Source organism: Marmota marmota, unplaced genomic scaffold, assembly GCF_001458135.2.
Source record: "Marmota marmota marmota unplaced genomic scaffold, marMar, whole genome shotgun sequence".
Taxonomy (NCBI): Eukaryota; Metazoa; Chordata; class Mammalia; order Rodentia; family Sciuridae; genus Marmota; species Marmota marmota.
The window spans coordinates 23,067,629-23,088,717 of NW_026000082.1; the positions used below are offsets into that span (position 1 = coordinate 23,067,629).

Here is a 21,089-nt window from a genome sequence, read left to right on the forward strand (position 1 = left end):
GTTTTCACTACAAAAAGATAGATGTTTGAGGTGATGGATATGTTAAATACCCCAGTTTTGTGGGTGGGGGGTACTGGGAAGTGAACTCAGGAGCACTCGACCACTGAGCCCCATCCCCAGCCCTGTTTTGTATTTTATTTTAGAGACAGGGTCTCACTGAGTTGCTTAGCACTTTGCTTTTGCTGAGGCTGGCTTTGAACTCGCAATCCTCTTCACCTCAGCCTCCCAGCCACTAGATCACAGGCATGTGCCACCGCACCCAGCTGAATACCCCAATTTGATCATTATGTTGTGTGTATGTGTATCAAAACTTTACACTCTATCCCATAAATATGCACAGTGATTGTGTGTCAATTAAAAATAAAACTTAGATTCAAAAAGAATTGGTGCACACTTGTATTCCCAGTGATTTGGAAGGCTGAGGCAAGAGGATCGCCTCAAGTTCAAGTCCAGCCTTGGCAACTTAGGGAACACTTGTTTCAAAATAAGGTAAAAAGATCTTGGGATATAGCTCAATGGTAGAGTGCCCAGGTTAAATCCCAGTACCACAAAAGATAAATAAATAGAAATATTAGCAGTGTCATTGCCACAAGAGAGGGTCACTGTGAGTGACCTGGGCAGGAAAGCAAGGCTAAGATCCAGTTTGAGAAAAAGAAATTCTGCACTTGGATCAAAACCTATGGGGAAACCCACGAAGAGAAGAATGTGGCATGATAGAAAGATCTCGAGTTCTGGGGAAGGGAGTGGGGAGTCCCTGCAGGCAGTGAGCAGGGCTGGGCCCTGCATAGCACCCCAGGAGATGGAGCCAGTACGCGCTTGCCCGGTGGCTGATTCAGGGCCCAGCCCTCCTGGCTACCCTCCATGGCACCCTCCCCAGGGCATCCCCTTGTTCCTCTCCAGGTGCCCCAAAGCCTCCTGGGGCTGCTTCCTGGGAGGAGGAGCTGCGTTATCTCTGCCTGTATGTGACCGCCCCTGGCAAGACAAACAAGAAACCAGTGTCTAGGTTCTCCCGAGGCTCTGGGTGAAGGGAACAGGCAGCAGATTTCAGGCTCTCGCAGGTTGGAGTGGAAGGTGCTGTCATCCTGGAGCTCTCTGGGGCATTTAGGAGGCCACGGGGAACTCATTTTTCATGTCCACAAGCCCTCTTGGTCCCTGAGCTCAGGATGCAGCATTTGTCCGGGTTGAGGCTAGGTGGGGAATTTGGAGGTGAGTCAGATCCTGGACAAGACCCAGGAGCCCGGGAGGCCCCAGGAAGTGTGACTGAAAGGGGGAGGCACTGCCCCGCCGCCTCCCACCTTGCTCAATCTCTGTTCTCTGGTCTGTAAAAGGAAATGATAAGACCCTTCCCAGAGGGCTGTTGGAGGAACTCCTCAGTCATGAAGTGAGGTCCAGTGTGTTGACCGTGAGGGACCAGAGGGAGCAAGCAGCGACAGCCTCTCTCTGAGGGGGATGAACTTGGGTGGCATTAAATGCGGTGGTGACCCGGGAAGTGTCAGATGAGCTCTATCACTGCACTAATATAAGGTGACATTATTCTTGTCATCATTGTTAGTATTATCTGAAATGGGGGAGGGGGCAGCCCATCCCTGGCCCCAGGGAGAAGTTGACAGTGATGACATGTAGGATTTGACTGGATGAAGAAGGGAAGAAGAGGGACTGGGCAGCAGGAGCAAGGATGGAGGACGATGGAGGCTGGAGGGCGTGGGTGGGACACAGGGTAGGGTATCCACAGACAATGAGACAGGAAGTTAAGGCAGGGTCATGCCCTGTAGACACAGCCTGGAATGCCAAGAAGGGGGAGCCCATGTCTGTGCAGACCTATTGGGAGCCTCAGTCAGGGCCAGAAGAACTGCTAGGGTCCCAGGCTAGGGAGAAGAAGCATCCAGAATGTCAGGGTAGATAAAGCCCCCAGAACTCAACTGTAGTTAGTACCCTCTTTTTCAGACAGGCTGCACAGTGAGATGGCAAAGCTGGGTCTTGAGATTCCCCAGGCCTGAACAGAATTTGAGTTTTTCCTTGTTTCTTGAGGCTATCTGGGAGGTGGTTGCAACATGCACTTGGGAGGCACCAGCCCTCCTGGACTCCTAGCTCCACACTAAATTGAATATGTGACCCTGGGCAAGTTATGTGACCTTCTGTGCCTAAACTTCCTCATCTGCAAAACTGAGTTAACATTACCTACTTCTTAGGATTTTTTTTGAGGATTCAGTGGGCCTCAGATGCTTAGCAGAGTCCTGGCATACAACCAGTGCTCAACAATGGCAAACCCTCTTGCTAATAGCCCAGTTGCTGTGCAGGTCTCTGTCTCAAGATGCAACTCTTCTTTCTCAAGCTGCCAGCCTTTTGCCAATTTGCTTATCTTTTCTTCTGGATCTTCTCCTTTTCTTCCGAATTAAATACACTTGACTTCAGCTTGCTCTAGAGGAGGAACTGGGGTTATGCTCTAATCCATCAAATTAGCATTTGTCTATTCACCCGTTCACTCATTCACTTGTTCATAATGCAAGGGGCAACCAACCAACTCCTTGGAACATTGAGAGGCATGGAGCAATAATTCCCAAAGGGTCCGTATTCAACTTCATGCCCCCAGCCCAAGATCTTCTGCCAGGGTAGAATTTTCAAAATCACCTGGATGGAAAAAGGATGTGTGAAAAAAAAAAATATATATATATAATTTTTTGGTAAGACAGTCTCAGAATATCATAATACTAGATAATTTCTTGCTCAGTGAGTTCAGAGAGAGAGAGCCTTAAGAAAATTAAGAGCGGCTTCCCTAAAGGACACAGTGTGCTCCCTAAGGGCTTTTAGAGCTCAGTGGATGTCAATAAAGGAAGACCCAAATGAGGACCTGAAGTGAGAATTTCTGGCCAGAAAATAAGACTGGAATTCAGTATTTATTGAATTTAATGGGCTCTCTGGTGGGCCTCAGGAGCTGGACTGGCCTGTGGGTCCTCTCCTAAACTATACTAATGGACCACTTGGGATAGGAGTCCTGAGGAAGATGCCCTTTTGTCATTGATGACCTGATTTAGAGTGTCATGGTGACCCATATTTTCAGGGACTGGTTATCCTGTCCTTCTCTGGGCTCTTTTTATAGGGTCCCTTTCGAGAGAGATGAGCAAAATCCCCTCCCTCCACCCAAGAGAACTCCCGTTGACCTCCAGCCATAGTCGTCTCCTCCTCTCGCAGTTTCACCTACAGATGCTAATAGTTAAGCACCATCTGTGCTCCTGCCACCGCTAGGGGCTGGGATGAAATGGTACATCAGACAGGCTCCTTGGCCTAAAAGTTCAGCATCCCTTAGGGGAGAAAATTCTGGAAACAAATAATTACCACACAGTGGGAGACATGTAATAGGAGTGACATGCCCTGGGTCCAGAGGTGCCTGACTGAATGTGGAGGGTCATGGCAAGTTCTTGGAGGAACCGAAGCCTGGAGCAGTGTGTTGTTCGTCAGGGTTCTCCAAGGGAAACACAACCAATGGGAGTCACACACACACACACACACACACACACACCATGTAGATACAAGGAAAGATGAGCTGAGGGTGTGGCTCAGTGGCAGAGGGCTTGCCTAGCATGTGTGCAGGCCCTGAGTTTGATCCCCAGCACCACGAATAAAATAAAAGAGGAGCTATTCCTTGGCAAAGGGACTGGTGGTTTAAAAAAAGATAAATGACATCTTGTGACAGAAAAAAACTATGGAGCAACTGGGATAATGGCACAAAGCGATGACATTATTGAGCACTGTATGCCAGGCACCAGTCTAAGCACTTAAAACACACAACCCTCTAAGCAGTCAGGGGAGGGACCAAGGGAGAGAGGGAAGAAGAGAGAAAGAGACTTGAGTTTAAGGAATTGTGAGGCTTGGCAAGTCCTAAATCTGCAGGGCAGGCCAGCAGCTGGAGACTCAGGGAGCATTGCAGAGTCAGAGATGGTCTGCTAGCAGAATTCTGTCCTTTTCTGGGGAAATCAGTCTTTTTCTATTAAGACTGACAACCGATTGGATGTGACCCACCCACATTATAGAAGATATTCTGTTTTATGCAAAGTCTACAGATATGTTAATCTCTTCTTTAAAAGTCTTCATAGAAACTTCTGGAATTATCTTTTGGCTAAATGTCTGGGTCCATGGCCTAGCCAAGTTGACATATAAGATTAACCATCACAGATGGGTTTGAAGGACATTGCAGAGTTTGCCACATGTCTAGGAGGGAAAGGACATTTTAGGCGATGTGGAGGGTCATGGCAAAAGTTCACATAAATTGACGTGGGGTGAGATGGTGGAGAAAACTAGAGATTCAGGCAGAATCCCATGAAGGAGATGAGGGGAGCCTTGAAGGGTCTTCAAAAAGGGAGTCATTATGGGTCAGAGATAACCCTTAGGAGCCTCTAGAGGGTGGGATGGAGCCCCTTTCTCTTGGTGCCCTTGGAGTAGACAGTTTGCTGACTCTCAGCTCTTATGATTGACAGGGTGCAAGGAGTTGGCTAACCAGCCATCTCCAAAGGCCCTCCTCAGTCAGAAAGAGGGAGATACAATCTGCCAGGTGCCATACAGAAGCTGCCACCTTGAACAGTCCAGTCACTGACTGGTCCATGGACCACCAGACTGCTCAGATCAAGGCTAGCTGTTCCTGCCCTCAGCAGAACTTGATGGACTCTGCTGCCTCATTGGGCCTGATTCAGGGTATCAAGTGCGCTCTCAGTGGGACAGATGCCATGCAGCTTGGAGATGATGCCCCTCTATTGGAAGGGCCCATCTTCCCTCTGGCCCATCTTTCCTTCCTGGAAAGGCTACCAGCCTCTCAGAAATGAGTCGTGATTTCCATACTCATGGAGCACAAGTGTCCACCTCCAACTTGCCCGTGGGAATCATTCTGATGACAGAATAAGGCATTTTTGAAAGGATGATATCCTAATAGCTTTGGACAATAAGATAGGAAACCATCCATGGACCAGAAATTTCACAAATCTAAGGAAGATAGATTGCCCACCAGACTGCATAGACAGCAAATCAGAGGAGAAAACATTGTAGACCAGAACCCCAGAAATCTGAGTGGTTTTTATCCCAGAAAAGCTAAGCATAGTTTATTCCAAGAGCCGACAAAACAGAGTAGGACTGACTACCAGCATTCTTCCCTGAAGATCTCTTGGGAGAATCCAGCACAGTCCAACCTCTCCCCACTTGCCACACAAAGAGGCAGGCAGCCTCGGGCAGGCCACATCCCAGGAAATGCTCTGAGGAAAGTCATAGGAGCTAGGTGATGGCACATCTGTCCCAGCACTTGGGAGACTGAGACTGAAGGATCACTTGAGCCCAGGAGCTCAAGCAGGAGTTCAAGGCCAGTCTGGGCAACAGGAAAAACCCTGTCTCGAACCAAAAAAGAAACAAACTCATAGACCTGGGTCGGAGAGAGGCTGAGTGAAGAAGTTCCAGCCAACTCCAGCAGACTCAGTGTAGGATAGAAAGCAAGCAGGGGAATGTCAGCAGCCCTGTCTCCTGTGAAATACACCATTATGCCCACCATGGAGAACATCTTTCTTTTGGTAATGGCAGAGGTTCCTGGCTGGCTTTCCCTACATAGCCCATCCTGGGAGTCTTGTAATCTCCATCCTTTATCTTCTTACAAAGACCCCATCAGAGTTACCCCCCTACCCATTACACTGCAGGGTGAATCTGTCACAGAAATAGAACACACACCTCACAGGTGTCATTAATTTCATTAGTTTTTTTCACAGATATCTTTTTTCCCTTCTTCTGTACTGGTGTAAATTTTAGCAAGGTACCACAGACAGTGGTGGAAGGTTGGGAGGAAGAATGGGGAGAAATAGTCAAAGATATAACCAAAGAAATTTCCCCGTGAGTTGAAGAAACAGATTTTAGAATAGAAAGAGCACACGGAACTCAGGATAGGACTTGGTAAAGTGAACATTTAGGCCCATCTTAGTGAAATTTCAGAACATCAAAGCTTAAAAAAAAATCCAGAGAGAATCAAAACTTAAATCAGAATTTCTCAACAGCATCACAAGATGCTCGAGTATATGAGGGCAGTGTTTTCAAAAACCCAGGAGGACAGTGATTTTGAATTAAGAGTCTTATCCTGTCAAACTCTGAAAACAAAGTAAAGACTTTTCGTGTGTGAGAATTCAGAAAGTTCGTCGCTCAGTCACTTATATTTTCTAGAAGAAAATAAAAACCTCTTATAATTATTTCTACTAATCAAAAAGGGAATCCCAAAAGCTGATGGCATGAGATTCAAGAAGTGAAGGAAGCTAAGCATTTTCAGTAGTGTGGAATTACCTTTCTTTCTCTTGGGTTCCTGCACACCACGTAGGAATGATATTATTATTGCTTATTAGCTTCACTTTTTAGAATTAACCTTTTGACTAAATTACAATATAGAAGAGAATGTGAATGTTGTAAAACTTGACAAGGTAAGAGGAATAATATCTAACTAACAAAAATTTGGAAATGGACAGGAAAGAAGGGAATGTACAAATTTCATTTTTCCTAGAAGGACACAAACAGACAGCTTCTCAACGTGACAGACCAAGAAATAGCAAGTTATGTATATTATTTGAAGATGCTAAAGGCAAGTGTCAGGAACTACCAAATATAAAATTGTGAGATGGAGTGGAAGAAAGGTGGGGGAGAGTGTAAATGCAAAGAATTCCCTGAGTTTCACTGCAGTACCATAACCCAGCGAGGATGGTTTTGGAATTTTAGGGCTTAGAAGACATCAGACTTCTAACAATTTTAGAGGAAACAGACTCCACAACCACACCAGTACCGTGTCTCATCAGTGCTTGCTTCCATCCAAACACATCTGTCCTGTGATTCTGACAGCAGATGTATCATGACTGTGAGAAGGCTCATTCGTTCACTCAACAAATGTTTCTGGGCTGCTCATTTAAACAGATGGGAAAGCTGACTCGATTCATGTTCTTAGCCTCATCTCCCACTCCTGATGTAAATCCTGCATACCCAGCATTCTAACCACCTGGACCACCTGCCTTCTCCCACTCTCGGAATCCCCCCACATCATCTCAGCTCCCGCATGCTAGTACCCTTTGCTCATCCTTTAGAGTTCTTCTTATGCAAGAATATTACAGTTTATTTACCCATTCTATTAGTTGTCCATGTTTCTAAAACCAACCAAGTGAGCCGTCCTCCCTACCCTCTTCAGCCAACCCCCATCCTGTATTTGGAACCTGTTTCCAGCAAGACATCTTCCACAGCTTATGATCTGTTTTTGTTTGTGTCTCTCTCCTTATAGGCTTTGTAGTTTTTAAGAGCAAAGTTCATGTCATTTTTCAAGTTGAGGTAGAGCATACATACAATTACATGCACAAAGCAGAAGTGTACACCTACAATAGTTTCTATATGTGTATGTACATGCATCATATCAATATGTAAGACATTTCTATCACCCCATAATGTGGCTTCCTAGTTAATACCCATCTGCCCCACAAGAACTAATCACTATAAAATAGATTCTGCCCATAAAATAGATTCTACCTATACTTAAACCAACTAAACGGAATCATATAGTTGAGTGCATCTGAATGACTCTGTTTATTATTACATCTCTAAAATACACAATTTTGTCTGTAGCTGTACTTTGATCTTTTTTATTATGATATACTGGTAACAATTCTTATGCAAGCATATTACAATTTATTTACCCATTCTATTTGGGTTGTTTCCAGGTTTTTGCTTTCATGAGTAAAGCTGTTATAAACATTTTTGTTAGTGGTTTTTGGCAGACAAACACATGCATTTCTGTAGGATATATCCTCAGAAGTAGAATTTCTGGATCAGAGGGTAGGTGTTTATTTGGTATTAGGTTTTTGCCAATTGATTGCCCAAATGGTTGTGTTTACCTTTCCACTAGTGATACACTAGAAGAGTTCCAATTGCTGTACCATCTTACTATCATTGGTATTATTTTGTTTGCTTCATGCTTGTTGTTCTGATGAATGTGTGATGGATGTCATTTATATTTCCCTAATAGAGAGGATAGATATGGCATTCCACCCAACAGCAGCAGAATCTTAATTCTTGTCAGGTGCCATGAATCTTTTCTCCAGGATGGATCACATGTGGTTGCAAAACATGTCTTAACAATTTTAAGAAGATTAATGTTATACAAACATCTTTTCTAACCATAAGAGAAGAAATCAATAGCAAGAGAAAAACAAGAAAATTCACAAATTAAATAACAAACTCTATCATTGGGGTCAAAGAAGAAATCAAAATGGAAATTATAAAATACCTCAAGACAAATGAAAATGAAAACACAGCCTACTACAACTTAAGGGATTCAGCAAAAGCTGTAGTAAGAGGGAGATTCATAGTAATGAATAATTACACTCAAAAGTAGAAGGACCTTAAATAAGCCACCTCACTTCATACCTCAAGGAGCTACAAAAAGGATAACAAGCTAAGCCCAAGGTTAGCAGAAGGAAGGAAATAACACAGATTAGAGAAGAAATGAATAAAATAGAAAAATGATTGGAAAATTATACAATGAAACCAAGAGTTGGTCTTTTGAACAGATAAAATTGGCAAACCCTTAGCTAGACTAAAAAGAGAGAGAGAAGATTCTCTTTAATCAAAAATTAAAGAAGAGACATTACAACTGCTGCCAGAGAAGTAAAAAGGATCGTAAGAGAGATTACTATGAAAAATTTCATGCCAACAAGTTGGATAACCTTAAAGAAATGGGAAAAAAACACCACCTGGAAAAATACAGTCTACTCTGACTAAATCATGAAGAAATAAAAGTCTGAAAAAATAAATCATGAAGGAAAAAAAGAAGACCTATAACTAGTATGAAGATGGAATCAGTAATCAAAAACCTCCTAATAAAGCAAAGTACAGGACTAAATGACTTTACTGGTGAATTCTAACAAACATTTAAAGAAGAATTAACATCAATCCTTTTGGACTTCTACCAAAAAATAGCAAAGGAAATACTTTCAAAGTCATTTTGAGGCTACCGTACTCTGATACTAAAACCAAACTAAGATGCCACCAAAAAAGGAAAACTATAGGCCAACATTCCTGATGAATATAGATGTAAAATCCTCAACAAAACACAAGCAAATCAAATCCAATAATGGTGAAAGAATATCCTACCATGACCAAATAGGATGTATTTCTAGGATGCAGACGTTTTAACATATGAAAACAGTACATGTGATATACGACACTAGACACTAACAAAATAAAGACCAACAGTCACATGATCATCTCAACAGATACAGGAAAAACATTTGAAATAAATTCAACACCTTTCACAATTAAAAAGAAAGAAAGGAAGAAGTTCTTAGCCAATTAGCACCAGAAAAAAAGTTTCCAACCAAATGAAGGCTGTATAGGACAAACTCACAACTAATGTCACGCTCGATAGTAAAAAACTCAGATTTTCCTCTGAGATCAGCAACCAGGCAAGGAGGCCCATTGTTGCCACTTTTATTAAACATAGTTCTGGAAGTTTTTGCCAGAGCAATCGGGCAAGAATAAAAAATTAAAGGCATCCAAATTGGAAAAGGGGGAAGTAAAATTGTCTCTGTTTGTAGATAATATGATTATATATATATATATATATATATATATATATATATATATCCCTAAAGATTTCTATTAAAAACAACTGTTTGAAATAATAAATTTAATAATGTTGGGGGATACAAAATCAATATCCAGAAATCAGTTGCAATTCTATTTAACAACAATGAACTATCTGAAAAGGAAATTAGGAAACAGTGTCATTTACAATAATACCAAAAAGACTAAAATACTTAGGAATAAACATAAGTAAGGATACAAAAGAGGAGTAACCTGAGAATTACAAAACATTGATGAAAGAAGTTTAAGAAGAACCAAATGGGTTAACATCTTTGTCCATGGGTTGAAAGAATTAATATTGTTGAAATGTCCATACTACCCAAAGTAATCTACAGATTTAATTCAATCCTTATAAAAATTCCTGGTGGCATTTTTTACAGAAATAGAATTTAAAAACAATTTTATAAATATGGAACATAAAAAGCTCTGGATAGCTGAAATCAGTCCTGAGAAAGAATAACAAAGCTGGAGGTATCACACTTTTTAATTTCAAAATATATGACAAAGCCACAGTAACCAAAACAGTGTGTTACTGACATAAAGACAGGCCTACAGACCAGTGAAACAGAACAGAGATCCCAGAAATAAATCCACACATTTACGGCCAACCAGTCTTCAACCAGACTATCAAGAAAACGCAATGAGAAAGGATAGATAGTCTCTTCAACAATTGGTGCTGGGAAAACTGGATTCCACATGCAAAAAAAGAATGAAATCGAATCATTATCTTGCACCATAAATAAAACCAATTCCAAATAGATTAAAGAGTTACACATAAAACAAAATCTTAGGGAAAACTTCTGACATGTGCTTACTGACCATTTAGATAACTTCTTTCTTGAAATGCTATTAAAATATTTTGCCATTTTTTAAAACTGTGGTAAAATACACATCAAATTTACTGTCCTGTTTCCGTTCAATAGGGTTAAGTACATTAACATTGCCATGCATCCAATTTACAGAGCTCTTCACTTTGCAAAACTGAAACTCTGTACCATTAAACACTAAATCCCAACACCTTTCTCTCCAGAGTCCTTGGCAACCATCATTCCACTTTCTGTATCTATGAACTTTGACCACCCTCAGCGTCTCATATGGGTAGAACCATATAGTATTTGTCCTTTTATGATTGGCTTATTCTTTAGAGTAATGTTCTCCAGATTCGTCCATGTTACACAATATATCAGAATTTCTTCCTTTTTAAAGACTAAATGATATTCCATTGTGTGTGTGTGTGTGTATATATATATATATATATTACATTTTACCTGTTTATCCATTGATGAATACTTAGATTGCTTCCACCTTTGATCTATTGAAAATAATGCTGTCATGAATATGGGGGTTCAAGTATCTCTTTGCTTTCAATTTTTTTGAGTATATACCCAGAAGAGGAATTGCTGGATCATACGGTGATACTATTTTTTGAGGAATCACCTTAAAATTTGCTTTAAGGAACCACCACACTGTTTTTCATAGAAGCTGAACCATTTTACATTCCCACCAACAGTACACAAGGTTTTCAACACTTCCCTATATCCTTGCCAATGCTTCTTTTATCATCTTAATGTGCTTGAGGTGGTATTGAATTGTGGTTTTGATTTTGATGTCCCTAATGATTAGTGATGTTGAACATCTTTTCATATGTTTGTTGGTCACTCATAGCTCTTCAAAGAAATTCTTGTTTAAGTCCTTGCTCAGAGTTTAGTTGGGTTGTTTGTTGTTGTTGTTGTTGAGTTGTAGGAGTTCTTTATATATTCTTCATATTAATCCTTATTAGATGTATAAAATGACAATCATTCTGTCAGCTGCTTTTCACTCTGTTCATTTTGTCTTTTGATGCTTAAAAGTTATTAATTTTTTAGTATTTATTTTTTAGTTGTAGTTGGACACAATACCTTTATTTCACTTATTTATTTTTATAAGGATTGAACCCAGAGTCTCACATGTGCGAGGCAAGCTCTCTACCACTGAGCCACAACCCCAGCCCAAAAGTTATTAATTGTGATGTAGTCCAATTTATCTATGTTTAACTTTTGTTCTCTGTGCTTTTGGTGTCACATCGAATCAATCTGTTGCCAAATTCATTGTTCTGAGGCTTTCCCTATATGCTTTCTTCTAAAAGCTGTTACGCTTAGGTCTTTGATTCATTTTAACTTTTGCTGTTTTCAGTTGGGTTTTTCTGTGATTCATATCTGTTTTCCTGTTACTGGCCTTGCATTGAGAAGGCCCAGGTGATAATTGCAGACTGATATATGAAGAAATGAGATGCAGACTGATTATTCACAGAGCCGTGTCATTACCAGTGCGGTTATATTTCATCCACACAGGTCATACACAAGAATGATGGAGACTGTAGGTGTTCTCTGTGACCACTGTTTGCTTACACAGTGTCACCCATCTCCCTGGTCATTTGTCCTTCTATGGTCTATTCTATAGCATGAGTCCACGCACAGGTAGGTGTCCTGGTAGACAGAACCTGAACTACCCAGGAAGCTTGAAGGCAGGGGGCCTTTTGTACCACTGTCACCTAGGTAGAAGCAAAATGCCATCAAAGGAACAGCTGGAGACCTGCTGGAGACTGGCAAGCCGGCGGCCACTGTGCAATCCAGGACTTTCTCAGGCAGCACTGATGTTAACACTGACAGAAGACAGATGGCCAGGAGCCGGGTGCCCACTCTCATTTCAGGCTTTGTTCTTCCTCAAGCTCTTTCACCCACAAGAACTCCCTGGACCACTGAAGATAAATAGGTCGAGCGAAGTTCACAGATGCCCACTGAGTTCTCACCCGTGTGCAGAAGCCTCTTTGAATCCTTACAGGGGAAAGAAGATATAAATAAATGGCCAGAGAGGTGGGTGGATAGATGACTAGATGTATAACAACAGACCACTTAGCAGATGAACTAAGCCCAGGCGTGAGGGCTCCCACATGCCCTTGATGAAGCAAGGCTGCTCTTCCTGATCTCAGTTCATTTTCAGTATCAACGGGGAGCAAGACTTCAATGCTGTAGATTTTTTTTCCAGTTTAAAGAAAAAAATAATATTCTTAACAAGGCCAGCCCACCTGGCAGGAAGGAAGGCTGCTAGGAAAAGTGTTTGGTTAACCATGGGGTTAGGACTTTGACTCCAATCTGAGTCCTGTTGATAAGGGTGGTGGGATCCCAGCTTCCCTGAGGGTCTCCACTGCAGAAGTTACCCGATGGACCAGGTTCTGGTTCTGGTTCTGCTATTTAGCAGCTTTGTGATTTTCTGCCTCTGTTTCCTCATCTATAAAATGGGAATAATAATAGTACCTGACCAGCAGGGTTATTATCAGAAATAAATCAACTCATCTGTGAATTCCCTGAGAACAGCCCTGACACATACAAAGAGTTCAGGTGTACAGTCCAGACAGAGAAGCTTGGCTTACACCATCTTCACCTGGGTTATCACAATGGCCAGAGGTGAGTCCAGGCCTCTGCAAGTCTGGCCATGTGGAGTTCTGGCTGCATCGTGCTTGGTTTCACTGTGAGATGTGCTGTTCGCAGGGGTGTTTCTGGAGAGTACATTTTTTCCAAGTGATATCCATTTCGTGTTGGTCCCTGGACCAGACAAACAAAACAAACACCAGCCAGACAAAACTGACTCAGGGTTTCCCAATGTATGAACAGAATGTGTTTTTCAACCAGTCACAGAAATTCCAAGCCCCATCTAGGTCTCGGGGATGGGTGGGAGGTAAAGAAGAAAAGTAGGAGCACAGCGCTCAGTCCTTCAAGAAAAATTAAATAAGAGCCTCCCCAGGAATAATTCACCACTCATTGTTGGGAGAAAAAGCAATTTTCATGAAACTCAGCCCTAAGGTTGATAGGTTGGTCAGCTTTGCCTTACTGTGACAAAATACCTGAAATAATCAACTTTTGAATAAAGGAAAGGTTTCTTTGGGCTCACAGTTTGGAGATTCCAGTTCGCGGTAGGTAGGTCCCGTTGCTTCTGTGTTTGTGGCACGGCGGTAGCTCATGGAGGGGAAGTGGCAGAGTTAGCAACTCACTTCATGGCAGCCAAGAAACAAAGAAAGAGGAGGGTGGGCCATGTCAACAATCCTCTTTGAGGGCACCTTCCCAGCGACCTAAGACCTCCCTTAGGACCCAACTCTTAAAGTCCCCACCACAGTTCAATAGCACCAAGTGAGGACCAAGCCTTTAACACCTGGGCCCTCAGGGGACATTCAAGATCCACACCAGCTAACATGGTCACACAGAGCAATTCACACAGAGGGTCACGTGTGGTGTGAGGGTGGGTGGCTGGAGCCCACCGGGAAGATTCCTGGAGGAGCTAGGAGACCAAGAAGGAAGGCAGGACCCAACGGGGGCCTCCCTGACTAACCTCGGCCCCTTGGGGGTTTCCTAGGCATCAGCCTGAACCTGGGGTCCAAATCCTGCCTTTGCCCTTCCTTGCCTGATTTAAAGCCGTAAGTGCCAGTTCTGATGTTTGCAAAAAGGGGACATGTGTGAGAATCCCGATGCTAGTGTTTAGCACTGCTGGGTACGTGGTAGTTGTCAGTGAGTATTTTTAAAGTATTTTTATATTTTACTTCATGCCAAGCCTGGTATCGGGCCCTAGAGATATAAAGATGAGTTAGACCCAGGCCCTGCCCAGTCCAGGAGAAGACAAGCTCACGGGAAGATGCTGATGGACTGCCTAAGCCAGGGCCTGACCTCGGCAGACACCCCAGGCTTCTCTGTGAAGTACCACTATTTGACCTTCTAGATTAGCAGAAAATGTCTTCTTCCTGGACAGGCTGGCCTTGGGACCTAGTTTGTGCCTTTTTCCCAAGAATGAATCCAGGTTGAAGAGTTGAGGGGCCAGTCACCCCAAAAGCTGGGTCCAGCCCAGCAACATGTCTGCCCACCCCGTGGGGAGAGGTTGTGCCTCCTCCCTGCTTTCTGAGGGTCACAGAAATCATAAGGAAAAAAATCATAAAGGAACTATAAGGAACCATTGGGTGATTCTGAGGGTCAGTGGCCACAGCTCTGTCAGGGGACCACTTTGGCACCACTGAGTCATCATAGTTTGGGGACAAGATGGGAAATGCACAGAAGCTCCTCCCAGTGCCCACCCTGGCTCTACACAAGGTCCCCACCCAGACACCAACTGTCACAGCCCTGAAGGTGGATGTGCCCTGGGGACACATTCCAGCCTCCCGTGCCTGGCATGTCATCCCTCCCACCTATCCTGAGTCCCTTTCTTGCAAGTCTAACTTTGACCAGGCTTCCCATCATTCATTCGGGCCCGTCTGGAGCACACCTCCTTCCTGGTAGCATTCCCCAGGTCCTCTGGGGAGTTCTTCTCCTGGAACAGCAAGGTGGAAGGGCAGATTCAAATGGAAGGGCAGGATGGAAAGCCTGAGAGGGCTGGTGGCCCGGCCTGGTGATGACAGGACTGATGTGCCACTGGCTGAACCTCTCTGCATGGGGAGCTATTGAGAGTTCTTGACAAAGGGAGCCCTGGTGAGGTCGGCCATTGAAGAGATGTGGGTGGGGGAGGGGGAGAGGCTGGAAACCTAGAAGCCAGGTGATTAGCCACGGAATGCAGTCAGAGCTATCTCATTAGTGTCCCTAAAGGCCAGCCTGTAGAAGAGTGTTTGTCAGATTGGCATCAGGAGTTTTACAAAACATGTAGCTTCTGGGGTCCACTCCCCCAGAGATTCCGTTTCAGTGGATCTGGAATGAGGCTAGGATCTGTGCTTTTAGCACATGTCCCAAGACCTTTTAGGTGGGGGATGGGAATGGACTATCCAATAATGGTGCTAGGGCAGCTGGCTAGCTATGATGACAACAAATTAAAAGTTTTATCTGAACCTCACACCTTATATACCCAAATAAATGCCAGCTGGAGCCAAGATAGCACTGGGGAGGAAGAATGGAGAGAAGGAAAAAAATCATAAAGGAACTATAAGGAACCCTTGGGTGACATTCCAAAAAAATAATCTTCAACATGAAACCTAAAGTCATAAAGAGAAAGAGTGATAATACAGTCGGCCACATAGAGCCAAAAATGTTCTGTACAGCTGTGTTGAACACTGATGATAAGTCAGTAAGGAGAAAATATTGCCAGCCTAGATGTGAAAGATTGATATTCCCCAATATTCAAGGTTTATGTAAACCCATAAGAAAATATGGTTCACATAAAATATGAATCTATAAAAATTTAAAACAAGATATGATCCATTAGAGACATTAAAAAGAATGAGAAAAATAATCTCCTGGATGAAATAATTGATGAATAAGTTTACATAAAAACGCTAAGCCTTACTAGAAATCAAGAGGTAGAGATTTTTAAAAAAATAAGATCCCATTGTGGTAAGCAGAACAGTAACCCCCAAGAGAGCCACCTCCCAATTCCTGGAACCTGCCTTGCCTATCATGGCAATGGGACTGTGGTTGTAATTAAATTGAGGACCTCACGAGGGATTATCCTGGATGAATCCAACAGAATCTAAAAAAATGCACAGTTGATAGAGAGAAGCAGAGGAGTCAGGATTAGAATAACTCAGTGTGAGAGGATGTGGCTTTGAAGATGGAAGGGGGCCACCAGCCTCTAGAATCCGGAAGCAGCTCTGCAGAGGTGCCGCCTTCCAGAGACCAACATCACACTCCAACCCAGGATGAGTTAGTGTATTTGTTCAGCTGCACCAAGGGACCAAGTAGCTGGTTTCAACAGATGGAAGATGTATTTCTGTCTGAGGCCGATGTCTTGGCTTCACATCGTCACCCAGTCTTATCCCACCATGCCTTCAGGTAACGCGCTTGACTGTGTGATCAGCATTCACTCACCACCACCCCATGGTGATCCTTCCTGAGAAAATGGGCAAATGGAAGGCAAGCGCTTGACCTGCTGGCCATGACCTACAAGTTGCATACAGCACCTTGGCCAGAACTAGCTGCAAGGGAGGCTGGGAAATACAGGCTCTAGCTGGGCAGCCATAGACCCAGCTAAAGCTCAAGTAGAGTTTTGCTTTCGTTTTGGTTTTGTTTTTAGTAACCTAGGTCCTCCTGCACACTAGGCCAGTGCTCTACCACTGAGCCACACCCCCAGCACTCAGGTGGACTTTGATGACTAAAAAGAAAAACAAATAGCTAGTCATGTTTCCCATTCCCAGCCAAGGACCCAGCCTCAACCTTGGCCACTCTCTTTGCCTAGACTTTGCTCTAAAGCTCCCTGACCACTTCTCCCCGTGTCTCTCTAGAACCATGTACTCCTGTCTGCCCTGTATTGCCACCATCTGAGCCTGTGGTCACTTTTGCTTTTCTTTGCAGGTGAAGAGTTGGGTCTTGCACATGAACACACACACAGTATTGCATACAGAGGTTCTTAGAGGAGACACTGGTTTTGTTGTTGGATTGTTAAGTAAGACTATTAACTGCTACCTGCAATCCAGCCTGTGGCCCTGTTCCCTGGGTCCCAGTTGTCAGAGTTAGGAGGAAGATTCATTTTCCTGGCATTTTGAGATCAATATGCTTTATTACTGTCAGTAAAATGTTTGAACAGATTTTGGTATCTTGGGAGATAAGTATATATGTCAGTAAATTACAATTAAAGAACTTTGTTCAGACCCACCATTCTGGGGTCAGATTGATCTAACAGTGACCTGGGCATGGGGCCCCTGTCCCCATCTTGGCACAGCCTTATCTTACTTGGCAAGTGGCCCAAGCTCCTCAGCCTAGAGCCAGAGGCACAGTCCAGCTGGTCTCCTGCCGGGTCTGGTGGCATTGTCCTCCTGATAGAGCCCAGCTCCCAGCTCCACCTCCTACAAGCCCCAGGGTGTCTACTCTGGGCTCTGGTCCTGTGGTACCAATGCCTGGTTGCAGGAGGTGATTTATCGTTTGGCTTTGGACATAGACCGCCTTGCCTTGAGTCTGTTGGCTCCTCCCCCAAGGCCTTTGTGGCTCCAGCCCTAGCAAGACCTGCCCTCTTCCTCGTTGGGCTGTTCCAATGGCTAGGCCTATGGAAGCTTCTGGAACCTTCTGGAAATGACCTGGTATGTTAACCAGTTGGTGGTTGAAGCTCAAGTTCTCTTCATGGTCATCAGCTGTCTTCTAAGCTGCAGCTCTCTGGGGGCTGTGGCCTCAGTGGCAGGCAATGTGGACCCTGTAGCCATTCTGACATCATCAGCAAAGGACATCCATCCTCTCTATGGACTGGGGTTCAGACCCCTGTTGGCCTGAAAGGGAAACCTTGAGGTTTTGACCCCATATCTCTGGTGGCTTTTTTGTTGTTGTTGTTGTAGATAGACACATACCTTTATGTTGTTTATTTATATTTATGTGGTGCTGAGGCTTGAACCCAATCCCTCACACATGCGAGGCAAGCGCTCCACCACTGAGCCACAACCCCAGCCCCTCTGGTGGCTTTTATAGGTGATCTTTCATAGGTGACCCTGGAGAAGCAGAGTTTTCTTTGTCATTCAGGCTTATATTAAAATTTCACACTCAGTCTCAGAATCTCAGAAAGTAGGAAAGACCCATTTTCTTGGTGTCTTGGTCACAGTGGCAGAGTGGTCTTCCTGAAGGAGTTAAAGAAGTAGTAAACACCCGCTTGGGCTGCATCTGAAGGGCAGCACACCCCAAGGCCTTAGGTGTTGCAGTTTCTCCAGCTGCACCTGCACCCCCGCTGCCCCTCCCATGGCCCCGAGTATCATGCTATGGTAGAGGACAGTGGCAGAGATCACTGGCCCTGGGGTAAGAGGACCAGTGTGGCCCTGGGCCGGTCATTCCCACGACATCCCAGGTGCCCTGTCTGTAGAATGAAGGGGCCTCAGCCCACAGCCCTCAGTGACTGTGCATTCTCAGTGCTGACCCCCCTTTGTGACTCCTCTTCCAGAGTTGCCAGAAGGAGACCCCTTTATGGAGAAGCACCAGGCCCAGCTCACAAGTGTAGGCTTGATACCGACCCTAGGTAGGGACTGCTGGCCCAGTGAGTCACCCAATGACTCAGTAGTCACCTGACTCTTCCCTCATTCACCCTGCCCCTGGAAATCATATGGAGCCCCAGCCACTGGGGGCTTCTTGCCCCTGGAGAGTATGTGGCTTTGTGAATGGCAAACACAGGACCAGACAAAGTAAGGACCTCTTGGCCAACTGACCCCCACTAGCTGATCATGTCACCACCCATCATGCCACGGGATCCATCCATCCATCGGAAGAAGCCAGGCTTACCACTAGCCAGGGTTTGGGGTGCTTTGAGATCTTTACACAAAAGCAAAGTCAGCCCTTTGTTACCCACATACAGAACCCAGAGACCTCCCCCCATCTCCCAACGGACACACAGGTGCAGCCAGGCCTGGAGGCCCAGCCCAGCCCAGGGAGCAGCTCTCCCTCTACCTGACTACAACTGTACATGAGGTCCACCTGGTCTGAATTTACATGGCTCAGCTCTTCTGCCCACCTTGACCTGGATAAGTGAGGTGGGGTAATGCCATTGGCATGGGTTGCCCCACCTCAGCTGAGCACCCAGCTTCTCCCACCCAGTAGATGCGGTGAGGTCAGTTGAAAAGCCAGTGCTGCTATTCAGACTCTAGACACCCTGACACTCCTCACTGTGAACCCAGGGATGTCCCCTAGGGTCATGCTGCTGCTTCCCTAGAACAGAGAGCCATTGACTTCCTGCCGTGCTCAGCCACACAGAAGCCCCAGGGAATGTCATTAATTGAGGGAGGAGAGATGAGCCTGGCTGGGGGCTCCAGAGGCTCAGGATGGTACAGCTCTGCCATCTGTGATTTTCAAGGCAAATCCTATCATCTTCAGCCCTCAGTCTCTTCATCTAAGTGAGGGGATTGCACTAGTCCAACATCCTCTCCAATAAACATTTATTCCTGTGGTCCCTCTATAGTTATCAGCAGGTCCCAGATTGGATGACATCTTATATGGCCACCCTGTTGACTGGGACTTAGTAAAAGAAGATTTCCCTGCCTCCCCCACACTCAGCCTGCTTTGGGAGAATGCTTTCTTTGCCTAGGTCGGAGGAGGGATTTGACTGCTAACCTTTGCTGAATTGTGATCTTCCATTAACAAAGATCAATTACTGCATTTGCTAGAGGGACATCACTGAAGACACAGATGATCTCCTGCATCATTACTGCCCCTGACTGAAGTGCCACATGGAAAAGTTTCATTTCAAGCAAGCTTTTTCTTCCTGTAAGGAACCTAGATCATTGTTCCCCTCTGGCTATAAGCACTCTGTAATGGACCACATCTCTCTTTTCCCCTTGGCTGTCAGGGAGCTCATGTATAGCTGAACTATAGAACCCTTAGGATTGGTATCTTAGTGTTCTTTTTGTCCCACCAATCCTAACTTCCTGCTCTATTTACATTTTCTCAGTTCTAATTTGTTATCTTTGTTACAGTTTGTCATTCTTCTACAAATATGATGTAATAGTTACCTTGAATTCTTTGTAGAACCAACACAGAATGAAAAAGGAGAACATTTATAGGGTACAATTTTTACTAAAAAGATCAAGTCATCTGCCCTCCTTAACCTTGTCATGGGGCTGAAATCCTGCCATTTCAGAGACAACTCTCTGAGACTTAGAGACTTGTTCATCTGAGCAACTCCAGAAAGGGCCAGGAGTGAACGTCTCACTTCTGTATCAGCAAATGGGAGATGAAAAGCAAGACAAGGACATAGGTCGCCCAGGGCAGGTTGCCCGGGGCAGTACACGCTTACAGCAGAAGAAAGTACAGAAACACTTCTCATCCACCCAGGGGCTCCCCTGGGAACAGGCACCTAGGAGGGACGGGGGACCAACTCCAGCTGTGACAACTTGCTGCTTAGAAACATCAGACTTTAAATAGGACTTTCATGGCCCTCAGTGTTCCCAACTGGGAAGTCATGTGATTGAGCATGACAGATTCACAGTGGCCTCCAGCTTCAAAATTCCAACCGTGGCCCTGGTCAGAAGGGACCTGAGATGCACTCAGGACCCAGGGAGCCTGGACAGCCTGATTTTCGGCTGGCCTGGGAGGATGCTCTCACTTGGGAGTCCACTCAGACCATCAGACCAACTCTATCCCTGCAATTGGCAAAGGCCTTCATTCTTAATGAGTTCCAGAGCTTCCCTGGGACTGACTGGGCACGAAAAGTCTCCAAAACTGGAGGAAGCTTCCAAAATGCTCTTCCTGGGGATCCTTTGGATCAGTCAGGTGGTCTCAGGTGTGTGGAATGGGAGTTCCCATGAGCTACGGCAGTAGTTGGCGGCTTCTTCTTGAAGCGCAGGGCTGGGAGTAGGTTCTCAAGGGCATAAAAAGCAATGATGTCTCTCTCTTTTTCTCTTGTGGACACTTTCATATCTAGGGCTAGAAAGAAAGATTCACAAGAGAATAATCCTCCTCTTGGGAAACTTACACCTGAATAACCCATGGGCACTTCCTCCTGTGCCAGGCCTAGCACCGCCCAAAATTCATCCAACAGCATCCACGTCC

General features: G+C 44.6%; 1 protein-coding gene across 3 annotated transcripts in view; it reads left to right on the forward strand.

Annotated features, from left to right (window-relative positions):
- Hivep3 (HIVEP zinc finger 3) overlaps positions 1 to 21,089 on the forward strand; it is a 458,107-nt gene that overhangs the window by 380,066 nt on the left and 56,952 nt on the right. The gene's annotated exons all lie outside the window — the stretch shown is intronic.